At 45.3% G+C, this 17,365-nt stretch overlaps 1 long non-coding RNA gene across 20 annotated transcripts in view; it reads right to left on the bottom strand.

Moving 5' to 3' along the window:
- Positions 1–8,742, bottom strand: part of LOC128931277 (uncharacterized) — a 189,570-nt gene extending 180,828 nt beyond the window's left edge. For all 20 annotated transcript variants that reach the window (XR_013534087.1, XR_013534090.1, XR_013534081.1 and 17 more), the window contains exons 1-2: positions 8,619–8,742; positions 3,170–3,350 (exon numbers count right to left, since the gene is read on the bottom strand). This is a non-coding gene — a long non-coding RNA (uncharacterized LOC128931277). The remainder of the gene's footprint in view (positions 1–3,169; positions 3,351–8,618) is intronic.
- Between the last annotated feature and the right edge of the window lie 8,623 nt (positions 8,743–17,365).

Genomic DNA, 17,365 nt, shown 5'->3' on the forward strand with positions numbered 1-17,365 from the left:
TAGGTACAGGTTTGGAAAATAGGTTACCATAAATTTGAAAAGACAATCTGTGTCGTTTCTGTATTTAGATATGGCTAAGACACCAGCCATGGTGGCATGCAGTCCATAGTCTCAGCTACTTGGAAGGCTGGGGCAGGAGACCTAGGAGATAAGGCTGCAGTGAGTTATGATAGTACCACTGCATTCCAGCCTGGGCAAAAGAGCAAGACATCATCTCTAAAAACTAATTCTATATAAGGGAAAGAAAGAAATGGCTAAGACACCCAGAATCCATGCCTCCACAAGTCCTTTCCAATAATACAAGACTAAGTAACCTCACATTTTCCTCCTTTCAATGTGCATTCTGGCAAACGTGGATGCTAAATAACCAGTGTGAGGGAAGCAGCAACTATTTGGAGACAAATAGTCTCCAAATCTTTCTAGTCTGAGGGTCACTGGCACTGTGTATGCAGCTGACGGCCTTTAAAAAGAAGCACGTTTATAGGCTGGGTGAGGTGGCTCAAGCCTGTAATCCCAGCACTTTGGGAGGCCGAGGTGGGTGGATAACGAGGTCAAGAGATCGAGACCATCCTGGTCAACATGGTGAAACCCCATCTCTACTAAAAATATAAAATATTAGCTGGGCACGGTGGTGCGTGCCTGCAATCCCAGCTACTCAGGAGGCTGAGGCAGGAGAATTGCCTGAACCCAGGACGCGGACGTTGCGGTGAGCCGAGATCGCGCCATTGCACTCCAGCCTAGGTAACAAGAGCGAAACTCCGTCTCAAGAAAAAAAAGAAGAAAAGCACGTTTATAAGTCTTTCCTCAGCTAGAGATAGTCTGGGAAAGTGTGCTGATGGGCCACAAAGACCTGAGACTCATGTTGGACACCCACCTCCACAATGCCAAAATGTAAAGAAGAGGGCTGCAGAGGGGTAACCCGTTAACTTGGGGAGATAAAGGTTATGGACAGAGGCACAGCACATTGGGGGAAGCAGGGAATAAAGCTAGGACATCTCAGCAATACACGTTTTATTAGAGAACAAAATGGGGATGGGTGAGTGAAAGAGCGCTACCACAGAGCCTTCCCATCTTTAGTTTTGCTCAGCAGCTTCCCAACAGGGAACACCCAGCAGGATGGCAGGCAGAAGGCACAGTGGGGTCACCACAACCACAAAATGTATTTATATAATTCTTGTACAAAAAAATGCATGTTACAGTAATAATTTGGCTGGAGGGCGAGATAAAAATCTCAGGATGTGCCCACAAAAATGAACAGAGGAATGGAGAGAAGGGGTAGCCAGGTGAGAAAAAAAGGATGTTCATTTCTCAATTTTCTCATGAGTGATGAAAAATCAACAAATACTTTCACTTCTGAAGTTGGTAATATACTCATTCTTATACTTCTCCATTTAAAGATAGAAGGGTAACCACCAAAAACAGAACATCTCCCAAAAAAGAACAAAAAGGGAAGAGGCGAAAGAAAAAAAAAAAGAGTGACAAAACCTCAGGCAATGTGGTCAAATATATTGTTTTAAGTGCTTCAATATCAAACATCTGTTAAAAGGGAAAAACCCGTATTGGGCCAAAAGGGGGATAAAAATGACAAGAAATCTAACATATTTTATACAAGAGGCACACCTAAAACAGACCTCAGAAAAATTGAAAATGAAAGTTTGGGCAGTAAAATATCAAAATATATAGCAAATGTAAGTTTTAAAAGTCAAGGGTCTAGATGTAAAATTCAACTTTGGTTTTAAGGCAAAGATCATCATGCAAACGGTGTCACTATGCATATTAGGAGAAAAGCTAGGGTGGGGGACGTTTGTAACATTTAGAGCAAAAATTGTTAATTTCTCTAACCTGTGAATATCTTATGCAGTCAAGCAAGAGGGACACAACTCAACAGAAAAACTAGAAAGATGGTATCAAAGTCACAGAACACAGATACCAATAAGCACTTCAAGAGGTATTTGCCCTCCGTAATAGATAAATGCCTCCCTGGCCTATCAGATTGCCCAATCATATACAGAGAGGAATTTAGAGTAGCAAGAACACCCACCACAATAATGAAAAGTACAAATTCTTGCAGACTTTAAGTAATTTGCTATTTAAACATTTTTATGTTACATCCTTTAATCCAGCCCTTCCACATCCAGAAATAAATTCTTGGGGAAAAAAATCAACACTCAGAAAAATGCTTGAAGATAAGTAAGTTTGTTAAAGTCTGGAAAATATTTAAAACGTCAGATAAGGGATGAGCTAAAAATCACAATGTAACTAAATGAGCTCACTCTGTTGCTCACGCTTGAGTACAACGGCACAATCGTGGCTCACTGCAGCCTCAAACTCCGGGGCTCAAATGATCATCCCGCCTCAGTCTCCCAAGTAGCTGGGACTACACGTGTGAGCCATTTTGCCCAGACCATAAATGGGCAACTTTTAAAGAAAGGTCTCCTTATGCAGAAGCAAGCAAAGAGCAAAACAGTGTGTACTACATAGTTCACTCTTGCCTAAATCATCCCCTAACCACCAAAACAGACAAACCGTGCTGATTTAGCAAGAGTACAGGGGAAAGATCTAGAAGACATCCGCTCCAACAGTACTTTCTTCTAAGTGGAAAGGGAGTGGGGAAGGAGGAGGGGTGTGGGGGGAGCTTTTCCCTGACTTCAATACATCTTTGTGTGATTTGAGAAATATGTCGCTTTAGTAATTCAAAGTATTACAACATTTTTCAAAAGTGTGTTTATTTCTAATTGCTATAAAACAAACCCCAAAACTACTTTTTGTCCTATATTAAGTGTTAAAGAGTAAAATTTATCGAATTATGATCATCTAAAATTTAGTAGCAAGAATTTAGACAAAGACTTCATCAGCCTTTTGTTTCTGGAAGAGAATGAGAAATTATCTGCAAGTGAGAACTTACAGGTTATACATGTCCAAACTCAGCGAATCATAAAAATTAAACGTGTACAGGAGACTTTCTGGGTATCAAGTGTACACCTCAGTAAAGCTGAACAAACGTTTGTCTGAGGGTATCATCAGCTTTACTCTCTAGTTTTAAAACAGGTAGCAAAAGCCATGGCTGTGGGAATTTGGATGAGAGGATAATAATGTGTGAAGATAGGAAAGTGATGTTTACTATTATTGGGCCCACGATTGACACACGATTCATTGCAGCAAGGGATACCTTAGGCATAACCAAAGTTCCAGCTGTGTGTTGAGGGGTCTCACGTGCAGAAAAACAGTTCTGTCCATTTCCATCCACTGCACAGCTGTAGCTGTAGCCAGAAAGAAGGTAAGAGCTGGGCTGCTGCACGTACCAGTTGCCACAGTGGTAACCCTGGATGGGCTGGAACTCCTGCTTCACTCTAATAGCAGAGGGGAGAGCACAGCAATGACAACCGTCACCAACCAACACAGAATCATTCACAACCCCCCCCCCGACTTCTTTCCAGGAAGTTTGCAGTAAGTTGAACACCTATGTTCAAAGCCATTGTTCGTAAGTTACCAACAGTTATGTAGCAAATAGAACAGTAACAGCTTTCTTTTCCCTTCAAAGGAGAAAACTGCTCACCTTTGCCAGTAGCAAGCAGTAATAATAGTTATTGTGTTGAGCTATGCCAAAACCTGCAAAACTCTCCTGTTCTGCCATTTATCCAGAAACCTTACAAAAAGAGAGCAGAATCCGGTTTTTATTCCTGCGTCAAAAATTCTGGCCTGTGGGCTAAAACCTCTCAACCTCGACAGGTAAGTCTCACAACTACCTGAGATAACTACATTTAGTGGCAATTCCTGCTAGGCAATTAATTGCTTGACTTTCCTGACAACAGGGCAAAGGTGTGTGTGGGGAGGGGGTGCACTAAGGCACCTGGGAAAAATTCTGCCACCTGTTCCTCTGGCTTCCACCTTCCGGCCCTCTCTCCCAACTGTCAGGCCTGGGGGAGCCAGCAGAACCCCAAGGAGGGACAGAAGGGGAAGATGTGTCCGTCGACAATGAAAGACAGTCTCCACTGCATCCCTTATCATAACAAGAGAGGAATCTTTAATAACAAAACCTTAAGACAAATACATTTCTCTCCTCAGTTATCATTCTGAGAATAACTATTGGAACTAGCTAGTGCTTTTTTATTTTTTTTAATCCCATGCAGGGATTAAAAGCATAATTATTGAAAGCATAATCCAAACTAGCTGCAAAATTAAGAGGCAGCGAAGAAAGCCTTCCTTTGCTCCCTTCCCTCCTGTCTCTCTTCCTTTTCTCTCTCTTACACCCTACATTAATGAGAGTACAGGATACAATTTTAAAGAAATATTTCTCTGGTTCAGTATGTTTTAAAAACGCATGATAAAGCTTCCCAAAATTTAACGTGCATACAAATGACCTAGACTTGTTTAAAATGTAGGTTCTTTAGGCTGGCACAGTGGCTCACATCAGTAATCCCAACGCTTTAGGAAGCTGAGGCGGACAGATCATGAAGTGAGATCGAGACTATCCTGGCTAACATGGATAGTCACTAAAAAATAAAATAAAATAAAATAAAATAAATTAGCCAGGCTTGGTGGCCCACACTTGTAGTCTCAACTACTCAGGAGGCCGAGGCAGAACAGCTTGAAACCAGGACGCGGAGGTTGCAGTGAGCTGAGATCACGCCACTGCACTCCAGCCTGGCAACAAGGTGAGACTCCATATTAAAAAAAAAAAAAGATTCTTTAACTTGACAGATCTGGAGTGGAGCCTTAAATTCTGCCTTTATAGCTGGCTCCTGCCACTTTAAGAAGCAAGGATACACAGTGTCAAAATTCAAGATAACTTTTGAGTCCATATGGGGTGCTTAGGGTGTGGCCATTTCCCTGCTGCTGGCTAATAACTAAGTGCTAATGTATTTTCTATTTACCTGTATTGTGAAAAATAGCAGACTTGATGAATTCAAAACATTCTGATCATTCAATCATTCACCAGTTATTTATTGAGCCATTACGACAGTCATCCCTTAGTATCCATGGGAGATTGTTTACAGGATCCCCCTCAGATACCAAAATCCTTCGATGCCCAATATAAAATGGTGTAGTATTTGCAAAGAACCTACACACATCCTCCCATAAACCTTAAATTCTGTCTAGATTACTTACAATACTTAATACAATGGCTATACATTATTTCATGTGGGTTCAACAGTAGTATCTGGCATGCGGCAAATTCAAGTTTTACTTTTTAGAGTTTTTGTTTTTAAGATGGAGGCTCCCTCTGTCACCCAGGCTGGAGCACAGTGCTGTGATCTTGGCTCACTGCAACCTCTGCCTCCCAGGTTCAAGTGATTATCCTGCCTCAGCCTCCCCAGTAGCTGGAATTACAGTCACCTACCACTACACCTGGCTGATTTCTGTATTTTTAGTAGACATGGGATTTCACCATGTTGCCCAGGCTGCAGTGCAGTGGCGTGATCTCGTCTCACTGCAACCTCTGCCCTCCAGGTACAAATGATCCTCCTGCCTCGGCCTCCCTAGTAACTGGGATTACAGGCAACTGCCACCCCTGGCTTTTTAGTTGAGACGGGGTTTCACCATGTTGACCAGGCGGGTCTCAAACTTCTGACCTGAGGTGACATGATCGCCTTGGCCTCCCAAAGTGCTGGGATAACAGATGTAAGCCACCATGCCCAGCCTCCCAAATATTTTCAATCCATCATTGGTTGACTCCAGGGATGTAGAACCCACAGAAAGCTGAGAGGTGATGGCATACACAAGGCAAGGCAACTGGCATTGGTGATACAGTGGAGTTTATCCGGAGTGAATCTCCCCATGTCTTCAAGGGAGATTTTATTGATTAGCAGCTGTGGCAGATACTGTTAAGTGCCACCCAATATTGATTTATTTTCTTCCATTATAACAATTCTGATTTCACTTGGGCCAGCAATAGGCTCAAGCTAAACGACTACATTTCCTGGATTCTCCCTTGAAGCAAGATGTGGCCAGGTGGCCAATCTGGCTAAGAAGATCTAAATAGAAATATTAGAATGGGATTCGGGAAAGCTGTGTGGGAAAAGGGTATTTGCTAACCTGGAAGGGGGCCTTTTTATCCTCTACTCTCTCCCCAGGTCTGGTGCTGGGATTACAAATGACAGGTGGAGTCAGAATAACTGCAGCTATCTTGGCTATGAGGTGACATGAGGGAAGAAGTCATACAGAGTAACATGGTGATCCAAGACAGAATGAGTCTGGGTCACTGATGACTAAGGACTCTTTCCACTAGCACTAGACTGGCCTACTACTGGTTTATTTTACTTAATAAAAGTCTTGTTTAAACCACTGTTATGTCAGGTTAAATACAATTCCTAACTACTATAGCTTAGACAACCAATAAAAATGTTAAAAATTCTTTTTCTATAAAAACTTTTTTTTACTTATTTCATTTTAGGACTGACTTTATTTTACACAAAGAAAATCACAATTACGGCTATGACCAGGTGAGTGCTGAGGCTGCAGTTGGAAAGGAATATAGAAGTTGAACATTGAGGAGGTGGTAAGGAGACCGAGGAAGAGAGAGGTCAATGTAATCATGCTGAAACCAGCTAGGAAAATCGCAGCAGCTGTGGTGAGGAAGGAGACTCGGGCATCTAGGATCACCTCCCCCTTGATCTCCACACTGCAACAGAAGAAAAGGCTGGCTGCTGACTGGTGCCTCCTTAATCACCTTCCTATAGGATAGGGGGAATCGCTCCAGAAGATAGGTTACCCAGTGAAACAAAGGATATGTTATTTCTTGAAGACTTAACAAAGGATATATTATTTCTCAGAGATTTCTTTAGAGAACCAACACCAAATAAAGGAGCTCAAACTGAAGGATATGAAGAGAATTTTCTGCTTGGTAAGTTTAAACGTCCAGACACACCAGGAAGGTGGTGGGCTCTCGAGCCTCAGAGAAGATGATCTACATGACCGGAAGCAGATATGCCTGGTCAGGTTCCTGACAAGGTCTAACTACTGCAGTCCCACATCCTTCCCAAGTAGTTCTCAATTTGATACCTCACACTGTGCCTGAGCAAAGGAAACAGAACTTTGGGGTTGCCCTTCCTCTTGCATACAGAGGAAATTAAGCTCCCAGGGGAAAAAAATAGGGAGAATTTGGATTCCCTAGATTCAGAAAAGAATAAAGAAAAAGAGGGAGAAGAGACTCCAAGAGAACATGTTCAGTGACCAACGTCAGAGGCACATTCAGTTGGTCAAAGATTGTCAAAGAGATAGGAGAGAAAATCAGCAGCCGTTTCAAGCCACCAATAACAAAAGGGACAGATGCCCGCCAGCCCCAGGGCTATCAGGCCGGCAATCTATTTCAAAACTCAAACAGGGAAAAAAAAGTTCTGGAGCCAGCACAGAGGAAAAAGGTTGAGGACTACAAACATTTTCTGGAGCACAGCTATGAAGAATGCTCTTAGCCCTTTGGGATGGAGCACAGGGTGGAGGGTGGGAGTGAGGGCAGAGAGGCTGGGGTATCGTGGTATAAACGTATTCCATACATCCAGAGTGGAAAGACACAAAACCCTGATTCCTGGAAGGGGAGAAGAACTGGACAAAGCCTCCAGCTACCCGTGGCACACATCCAACTCAGCGCTGTCTCTTCCCAAGGGTCCCTGGAAGTCAACAGGCCCATAAAGGGGAAGTATTAAAGCTGAGATGAGAAGAATGGCCCACAAACTGGACATCACCTCTGACGCAATACCCAAGTCAATTCTCCCACACAGATATATCTGTTATTTCCTTTAGTCAGTCAGCCTCTTAATTCGATCAAGGTCTGAACACCTCCACCCCACCCCATAGGTATGTCAACCTCAGGTCAAGTGAAAGCAGAGTCAAGTGAAAGCTAACGCTTCTCCCAGAAGTAGAGGAAAGGAACAGGGAGGGAAAAGAAGGTGGACGACACGAATGCAGGGGACAGGGCTGTTAGGAAGGAAATCGGAAAGAGGAGCAAAAACAGGCCCTCTCAGGGAGCCAAGGTAAGAGAGGCTTAGGGAGACAGGGACTGCAGGCACGGAGTTGGAAAAAGTCTAGTAACACCCTGGGGAAGAGGATGGGGATCCATAATACTAGAAGGGATTAGGACACAGAATAAGAAGGGGACAGGGATGCGGAAGGAGAGCAAGGATGGGAGGATGAAGGCAAGAGACAAGGGGTACAGAGGAAAAGATCCCCGAGAAGACCCTAGATAGGGCAACAGATTAGGGAACACCAGAAAGGGGTGAAGAAAGAGGTCAGAGACAGGGGAGAAAAATGGGAGTGGCTCCCCCGGGCCTGACGGGGTTCTCATAAGTAGGAGGAGACGGGGCCACGAGGCCCAAGAGAGGGCACAGAGTCGAGTGGACGGAGGCCAGTGTTTCGTACTCACTCAAGCAGCTATGGAGGTCCAAGGGCAGGGGGCGCAGGGGCGGCGGGGCGCCTGCACTGCAACGCACGACCGCTGACCGGACCGGGCCGGAGCATCTGGAAGCCGCCGCGACGCTGCTCGCGGACCCCGGCGGCTCCCCGCACCCCGCACCCCGCTCCCCGCCGCCGGGACCTGCGCCCCAGTCCTGGGGGCTGCCTCGGTCCGGGCCCGCCGCTTCCCGCCACCGCTTGCCTACCCGCTTCCCCCGACTCGGACTGACCTGTCCCGGCTGCCTAGGGCGCCACTGCCGCCCTCTCGCAGGCTCCGCAGAATCCTCCCGCTCCTGCCAAAACTTTTCCCATTAAGCCCCAGCTCCGCGGCGGCCGCAAGGTCACAAGCTCTGCGGCCCGGCCCCGCCCCCGCCGGCGCGACGTCACCGCGCAGCTCGGCCCTTCCCTCCCCACGCCCCCTTCCGCCCGGCGGCAATCACCGCGCCTCCTGGAGGCTCCTCTGATTCTGCCTCTCCGCCCACCGCACCCTGTCCCGGGCCCTCCTGCGGCGCCCTCTGGTGCGGGATGCGGGCACAGCAGGGAAGGGAGGAGCCGGGGAGCGCCAGGGCCAGTAAAACGAGTCCAGCAAGTGTCACAAGACGGAATTGAAAGCTGGAAGGGAATTTCGAGGTCATCTAGTGCAACCTCCTCATCTCCCATTGAAGAAACTTAGTCCTAGAAAAGATACGTGACTTGCGGTGACGAGTCTGGAGGGACTCTTAACCCAGTGCTAGGTCCACTAGAGGAGATCATACCGCCTGTACTTTTCAAAAAAGGGCTTTCCGCTTTCAAGAGGCTTTTACAACTGGAAACTTAACGGTCTTAGACTTCTTAACCTTTCTTCCCATGTGCTTACGTAATACGCTTATTCACCTAAAATAGGTAACATCTTCTCTATTGTTGTAGACAATTCTGTCCTCACTTGTTAACCCAGGTCTTCAAGACCTGAAAGGGACCTATTATCCCAACCTGGCGCTTGAGATGTACCACAAAATGCTACCTAGCAGCTGGGAGGCAATCTGGTGGAAGAAGTTGACTTTCATCTGGCGATGAACAAAACTTGACTCAGGCATATGATCAATGCCTCCTCTCCATCATCATTAAAGCTTACCCCGCCCCTCCCCTTTGAGGACACCTTCTGTAGGCCACAAGCTCCTCAGGCCACACCCTAGCTATCTGGATGTGTGATTTTTTTCTTGAGACACAATTTCACTCTGTTGCCCCTGCCTGCCTGCAATTGTGCAATCAGCTCACTGCAACCTCCGTCTCCGGGATTCAAGCGATTCTCCTGCCTCAGCTTTCCAAGTAGCTGGGATTACAGGCACCCGCCACCATACCCAGCTAATTTTTGTATTTTTAGTAGAGACAGAGTTTCGCCATGTCAGCCAGGCTGGTCTTGAACTCCTGACCTCACGTGAACCGCCGGCCTCAGCCTCCCAAAGTGAGCCACCTCACCCAGTCTGGATGTGAATTGTTGTTGTTGTTGTTGTTGAGACCGGTTGGCTCTCCGTTGCCCAGGCTGGCGTGCACTGGCACGATCACTGTAGCCTCTACCTCCCTCGAGTGATCCTCCCACCTAAACCTCTTGAGTAGCTGGGACTACAGGGGTGCACCACGACAACCGGCTAATTTTTTGTATTTTTAGTAGAGACTGATTTTCGCCATGTTGCCCAGGCTGGTCTTAACTCCTGAACTCAAGTTATCCTCCCACCTTAGCCTCCCAAACTGCTGGGATTACAGATGTGAGCCACCATGCCTCGGAGGGATGAATGATTTTTTTTTTTTCATTCTGTCTGCTTCTCTCTTTTTCTTTTTTTCCCCTACTTTTTGAAATGATTGTGCATTATAGTTCTAACTTAGATGTCAACCTCCTTGGCTTCTGAGATTGAGGTCAAAATGGACTGTGGAAATCAAAGACCCTCTCCTAACATTTTTGCAACTATCTGGGGGTTTATATTCTCTTAAATATTTCTGTCTCTGTTTCTGCTTTTGCCAGGCTGTTGCTGTACCACGGTTCACAAGCTTGGAAAGGAAACTCAGCTCTCCCTGAGGACTGCCTGCACCTCTTCCCACACAAAATATTCATGAGTACAAAGACATTAGGGTCCTCTGGGCCCTGGGGCAGGTCATATGATAGAGAGCAAACAGTTTAAACTTACCCATCAGAAGTTTTTCTTCCCTTTTTTATTTTTTGAGACAGAGTTCTGCTCTTGTTGCCCAGGCTGGAGGCAATGGTGCAATCTCGGCTCACTGCAACCTCCGCCTCCCGGGTTCAAGCGATTCTCCTGACTCAGCCTCCCAAGTAGCTGGGATTACAGGCACCCGACACCACACCCAGCTAATTTTGTATAATTAGTAGAGACAGGGTTTCTCCATGTCTCAGGTGAACTGCAAATCTCAGGTGATCTGCCTCTCAGAGTGCTGGGATTATAGGCGTGAGCCACTGCTCCTGGCCAGAAGTTTTTAAAAGTCCTTTCACACCCCTAGTTGAGGTTTTCTAACTGGCCCTGCACCGGCTAGCCTCCTCCAGAATCACCATCTCTCCTTCCCGCCCACCATTCTCTCCTCTGTCCCACCCTCACTGGAGGAAACACAAATTCCTCTGGCTTTCCAGGCAGAAAGAGAAAGAGACACTTTAACCTTATCTCTTTGTTGCTTAAGTTCCTGTCAACACTCATGCTTTGAAAACCTGTCTGCCCCTAACAGGCTTATGACTCCTGTAAACTAAAATCAAAATCCTAAGCCCCCTAACTAAACGGACCCGTCTTGGCCAAGGGGACTCCAGAAAAAACTTCATAATTGAGTTTCCAGACATGACAGTTCAGGAGGTCAGACAAGCCTGGTTATACTCCCTCCCTTTTGCAGTTTAGACACAGCATCTGACCAGCATTAATGTTAAAATAGAGATCATAGGCCAGGCACGGTGGCTCACACAGGGAATCCTAGCCCAGGTGGGTGGATCACACCTGAGGTCGGGAGTTCAAGACAACCTGACCAACATGGAGAAACTCTGTCTCTGCTAAAAATACAAAATTAGCTGGGTGAGGTGGCACATGCCTGTAATCCTAGCTACTCGGGAGTCTGAGACAGGAGAATCGCTTGAACCCAGGAGGCGGAGGTTGCAGTGAGCCGAGATCGTGCCATTGCACTCCAGCCTGGGCAACAAGAGCAAGACTCTGTCTCAAAGAAAAAAAAGACTAACAGAATGCGCTCTTTGTGGCAATAAGATACCAAATTATAATCAGGACCTACGGTCGTGGCAGGGAAGGGTTGTCACACACTCCTACACTTAAACAATATAAAGTATGTTTTCTGCAGGCATGGTGGCTCATGCCCATAATCCCAACACTTTCAGAGGCCAAGGCAGGCAGATTGCTTGAGTGCAGGAGTTGGAGACCAGCCTGCGCAACATAGTGAGACCCTGTCTCTTAATAAAAAAGAAAAGGAAAGAAAAGAAAGCCTGGGCGAGGTGGCTCATGCCCGTTATCCCAGCACTTTGGGAGGCTGAGGCTGGCAGATTGCCTGAGCTCAGGAGTTCGAGATCATCCTGGGCAACATGGTGAAACTGTCTCTACAAAAAAAAAAAAAAAAAAAAAAAAAATATATATATATATATATATATATATATATGAAAAGAAAAGAACTATGTTCTAACTGCCACAAAGTTTTTCTTTTTCTCTAACAGATAAACAAGCACTGGGCTGGAGATAAGTAATATTAAAAACAACTACAGCCCATCCACCGCCAGACACTGACTAATTGATCCCCATTCCACAAGCCATAACTACAGCTTTGACTGGGCAAGAGTCTGACTTCATTAACTTTTTCCTGAGAAGAAGACCACTGACCATGGACCATTGATTCTGTTTACAGAGGCTGAGCACTTGAATGCCTTCCTGCCCCTGCTTCACCTTTTGACTTATAGGGCCTAATTGTAATACATTTAATTTTTTGTTTTTGCTTTTTGTTTTTTAGAAATAGGGTCTCACTATGTTGCCCAGGCTGGTCTCAAACTCCTGAGCTCAGGCTTTTGCCCACTTTGGCCTCCAAAAGTCCTGGGGTTACAGGCCTGAGCCATCATGCCTGGCCAACATTTAAATGTTGTCTCTGCCCCAAGGCGAACATGGGTCATATGTAACATCCATGCTTATTCAGTATGCAAATGTTAGTATCCCCTTCATGAATATTCATAGATCCTCCTATAACCTGTTGAATATGTATGTTAAGCCAACTTGTTCAGCATAAAGCTCCTGTCCCAGGCCCTTCTCCTTTCAAGTACCTGCTAGTGGCTTCAGCTGGAGGCTATGCTCCCAGCCTGTCAAAATTGGCATCTTGCAGGCTGCAACCCTTAATGAGAAATTCTCCTTTCTAAATGTATAAATTGTAATTTTTAAAAATTATTATTTTTTTTTTTGAGACAGAGCCTTGCTCTCTCACCCAGGTTGGAGTACAGTGGTGCAACCTTGGCTCATTGCAACCTCCACCTCCCGGGTTCAAGCAATTCTTCCGCCTCAGCCTCCCAAGAAGCTGAGATTATGGGCGCCTGCCACCATGCCTGGCTAATTTTTGTATATTTAATAGAGACGGAGTTTTGTCATGTTGACCAGGCTGGTCTCAAACTCCTGACCTCAAGTGATCCACCCACCTCCATCTCCCAAAGTGCTGGGATTACAGGCATGAGCCACCGCACCTGTAATTTTTAAGTTATAAGTTATTCTATTTTTCACCTCATTTCATTTTTATATTAAGAACATATGGAATTTAATATAATGTAGCTGATAAATATCTATCTCTATATTTATTATTTAGAACCCAGAATTCTACTTTGGATAGTCTGTCTTGAAGAATCCTAAATACAGAAAAGACTTTGTACACAAAAACGCTCATTGCAGTATTTTTTATTTACTTTTATTTTATTATTTTTTGTTTGTTTGTTTTTTGAGAAAGAGTTTCACTCTGTCCACCAGGCTGGAGTGCAATGGCACCATCTCAGCTCACTGCAACCTCCGCCTCCAGGGTTCAAGCAATTCTCCTGTGTCAGCCTCCTGAGTAGCTGGGATTACAGGCGCCCGCCTCTACACCCAGCTAATTTTTTGCATTTTTAGTAGAGATGGGTTTTCACTATGTGGGCCAATCTGGTCTCAAACTCCTGAACTCGTGATTTGCCCACCTAAGCCTCCCAAAGTCCTGGGATTACAGGTGTGAGCCACCACACTTGGCCTTGCAGTGTTATTTAAACCAACAAATAACTGAAGATAATTGTCCAACAACAGAGAAATGCTTAGGTAAATTATGCTGTATCCTCCTTCTGGAATATTATGCAGCCATTAAAAGTAATGTTTAAACAGAGTTGCTAATATGGTCTGAGAGACCAAAATACATACCCTTTATCACTAAGACAAAGCTTAAGATTAAGGAAACAAACGTTAATTACAGGGTTCAATGCAGCTGGCGTGGCAACTCCCTAAATTCCTATGGCTACAAGAAAAACCGCATTCTGGTTAAACTCTCTAACAACAGGAGGTATCAGGAAAATGATCAGACCTCTCCTAACTAACTTACAAGCCAGACCACTACAACTCCGACTGGACAGAGGACTGGCCTTACAAACATTCTTTTCTTACTTTATTTATTTATTTATTTTTTTGAGATGGAGTTTCGCTCTTGTTACCCAGGCTGGAGTGCAATGGCGCGATCTCGGCTCACCGCAACCTCCGCCTCCTGGGTTCAGGCAATTCTCCTGCCTCAGCCTCCTGAGTAGCTGGGACTACAGGCACACGCCACCATGCCCAGCTAATTTTTTGTATTTTTAGTAGAGATGGGGTTTCACCATGTTGACCAGGATGGTCTCGATCTCTTGACCTCGTGATTCACCTGCCTCGGCCTCCCAAAGTGCTGGGATTACAGGTGTGAGCCACTGTGCCTGGCCTCTTTTCTTACTTTTTAAAACTTATTTTATTTTTGATAATTGAGATGGGAGCGCCCCATGTTGCCCAGGATTGTCTCAAACTCCTGAGCTCAAGTGATCCACACACCTTGGCCTCCCAAAGCGCTGGGATTACAGGCATGAACCACTGGCCTACAAACATTCTTTTCTGATAAGCAACTGTAGACCTTAAACCAGTTTATAGAGGCTACATACAAACTGTCTTTGTGTTCTGTAGTTCACCTTTGATGTAAAGAGCCAAATTCCACCTCATTTTAATGCTAAAACCTGCCCCAAAGTGAACATGGGATGCATTTTTTATATATGTTTGCCCACTGTGCATGTACTTGGCTCCTCTCATAAATCCATATGTTTTTTCTCCAAACCTGCTAAATATGTATGACTCTTGTGTAATATTAGACCCTGTGAGGCATAAGACTCAACCTGCCATTTCCCTCTTTGAAGAGAAGAGACAGCACCTTTGGTCCATGTGTGAAACTATCTCTTCCTGGTTTGCAAACTGATACCACTTAGTAAAGCTCTCCTATCTACTACCCAGCCATCCTAGTGGTCTTTTGGACAGAAATAAAGTGGAAAAATGTTATAATCTGATATTAAGTGGAAAATAATATGATGATATGTAGAGAGTGAAATCACACTGTTTTGAAAACTAAAAATTAGCACGAAAAAAAACTGAAAGGATCTAGGGGGGGTGGCGTGTGCCTATAGTACCAGCTACTGGGGAGGCTGATGCACAGGATTGCTTGAACCTGGGAGGTTGCGGTGAGCTGAGATTGCTCCACTGCACTCCAGCCTGGGGGTCAGAGTGAGACCCTGTCTCAAAAAGAGAAAAAAGGCCAGGCAAGGTGGCTCACACCTGTGATCCCAGCACTTTGGGAGGCCGAGTCGGGTGAGACCAGCCTGGTCAACATGGCGAAACCCCATCTCTACTAAACATACAAAAAAGTTAGCTGGGGCAGGAATTCAAGACCAGCCTGACCATGGTGAAACCCCATCTCTACTAAAAATGCAAAAAGTAGCCGGGCTTGGTGGTGGGCTCCTGTAATCCCAGCTACTCAGGAGGCTGGGGCAGGAGAATCACTTGAACCCAGAAGGCGGAGGTTGCAGTGAGCCAAGATTGCGCCATTGCACTCCAGCCTAGGTGACAGAGCGGGACTCCATCTCAAAAAAAAAGTTAGCCAGGTGTGGTGGTACACGCCTGTAGTCCCAGCTACTCGGGAGGCTGAGGCAGAAGAACTGCTTGAACCTAGGAGGCAGAAGTTGCAGTGAGCTGAGATTGTGCCACTGCACTCCAGCCTGGGCAACAGAGGAGACTCCATCTCAAACAAAACAAAACAAAACAAAAAACCTGAAAGGAAACACACAGAAATGTTACCAGTCATTGTCTCTGAATTGTGGTTCTGCCAGTTATTGGATATGGTTTTTTTTTTCTTTTTTTATTGTCATTTTTTTTCCCCATAATAGAAACATAATTGGTTTGTTTTCTTTCTTTCTTTCTTTTTGAGACAGAGTCTTGCTTTGGTCACCAGGCTGGAGTGCAGTGGTGCAATCTCAGCTCACTGCAACCTCCTCCTCCCAGGTTCAAGCCATTCTCCTGCCTCGGCCTCCCAAGTAGCTGGGATTACAGGCATCTGCTACCACGGCTGGCTAATTTTTGTATTTTTAGTAGAGACAGGGTTACACCATGTTGGTCAGGCTGGTCTGGAACTCCTGACCTCAGGTGATTCGCCCACCTTGGCCTCCCAAAGTGTTGGAATTACAGGTATGAGCCACGTTGCCTGGCTATTTTCTAAGAAGAACAAAATAAGTCTTCCTTATGCCGAGAAAAAAACCTTATATCCTCTGATGCTCTTACTCAATAATCATAGTTCTACCCATTGGAAGCAAAGTCAAAATTATTTTCCATGTAAGAGCTCTTCTGATGTTTGACATTTGACTTCATTCCCCTATTTTTTTTTATTCCCCTATATTTTCTTTTCCTCTTTCTTTCTTTTTTCCTTCCCTACCTCCCTCCCTCTCCCATCCCTTCCTTCCCTCCCTCCCTTCCCCCCTTCCCTCCCTCCCTTCCTTTCCTTTCCTTTCCTTCCTTCCTTCCTTCCTTCCTTCCTTCCTTCCTTCCTTCCTTCCTTCCTTCCTCCCTCCTCTCTCTCTCTCTTTCTTTCTTTGGAGACAGTGTGGGTAACACCCCCCATGGGCACCAAGGAAGGAGAACTGTCCAGACCCCAGGCACAATTAGTGCCTGAAGAATACCTTAGTTTATAGTGTTACTCAGCCATTTTCTTTATATAATCCTTCATATATAATCATATATTAGTTTATAGAATTAGTGCCTGAATTATAACTTACTGCTTACATATCTCTAGCTTATATAATCATACTTAATACTTATATCTAGCATACTTCGTTCTATATAATCTATAGGTATTGTAGTCGGAGCTATACTGACACATTTAGTGCTGATTTATAGAATCCTTCTGTATAACCATATAGGAGTTTGTAGTAGGAGAAATGTCTAGAGCAGTCACAGAACAGAAGCAGTACATGGGAAAACAGCCCTTGAGAAAACAGTACAAGAACCAAAGACCCTGCCTGAAATGGCATATGCTGTATGGCAGGCTTGGAGCAAGAGCCTCTCCTCCTGAAAAAGGAGTTGTAGTACCTTGCATCCAGTTCCTGTGGAAAGTAGGCCTCAGGCCTGAGATCCTGGAAATAACTGAGGGAGAACTCCTCTGGCGTGACCAGTCACAATGGCTGTACACACTGTCAGTCTTTTCTCGCTTCTGTGCTAGCTCAAATCATCCTCCCATAAATATCTTAAGAGAAGAGCACAAGTCTGTCAGCTCCCACTACATTGGCTTACAGTATCTATTAGAAACCCTTTGAAGTCTCCAGTCCCCAGATAAGAATTGTTGTGCATGACACCTGTTGCACACAGCCCATCTTCTTGCCTCGGTGACCTAATGAGAGTGGACCCCTTTTCTGTACACGACCCTCTACTACACGGCAGGGCCCCCTACTGTGCACGGCCCA

Source organism: Callithrix jacchus, chromosome 4 (genome assembly GCF_049354715.1).
Source record: "Callithrix jacchus isolate 240 chromosome 4, calJac240_pri, whole genome shotgun sequence".
In the NCBI taxonomy this organism is placed as follows: Eukaryota; Metazoa; Chordata; class Mammalia; order Primates; family Cebidae; genus Callithrix; species Callithrix jacchus.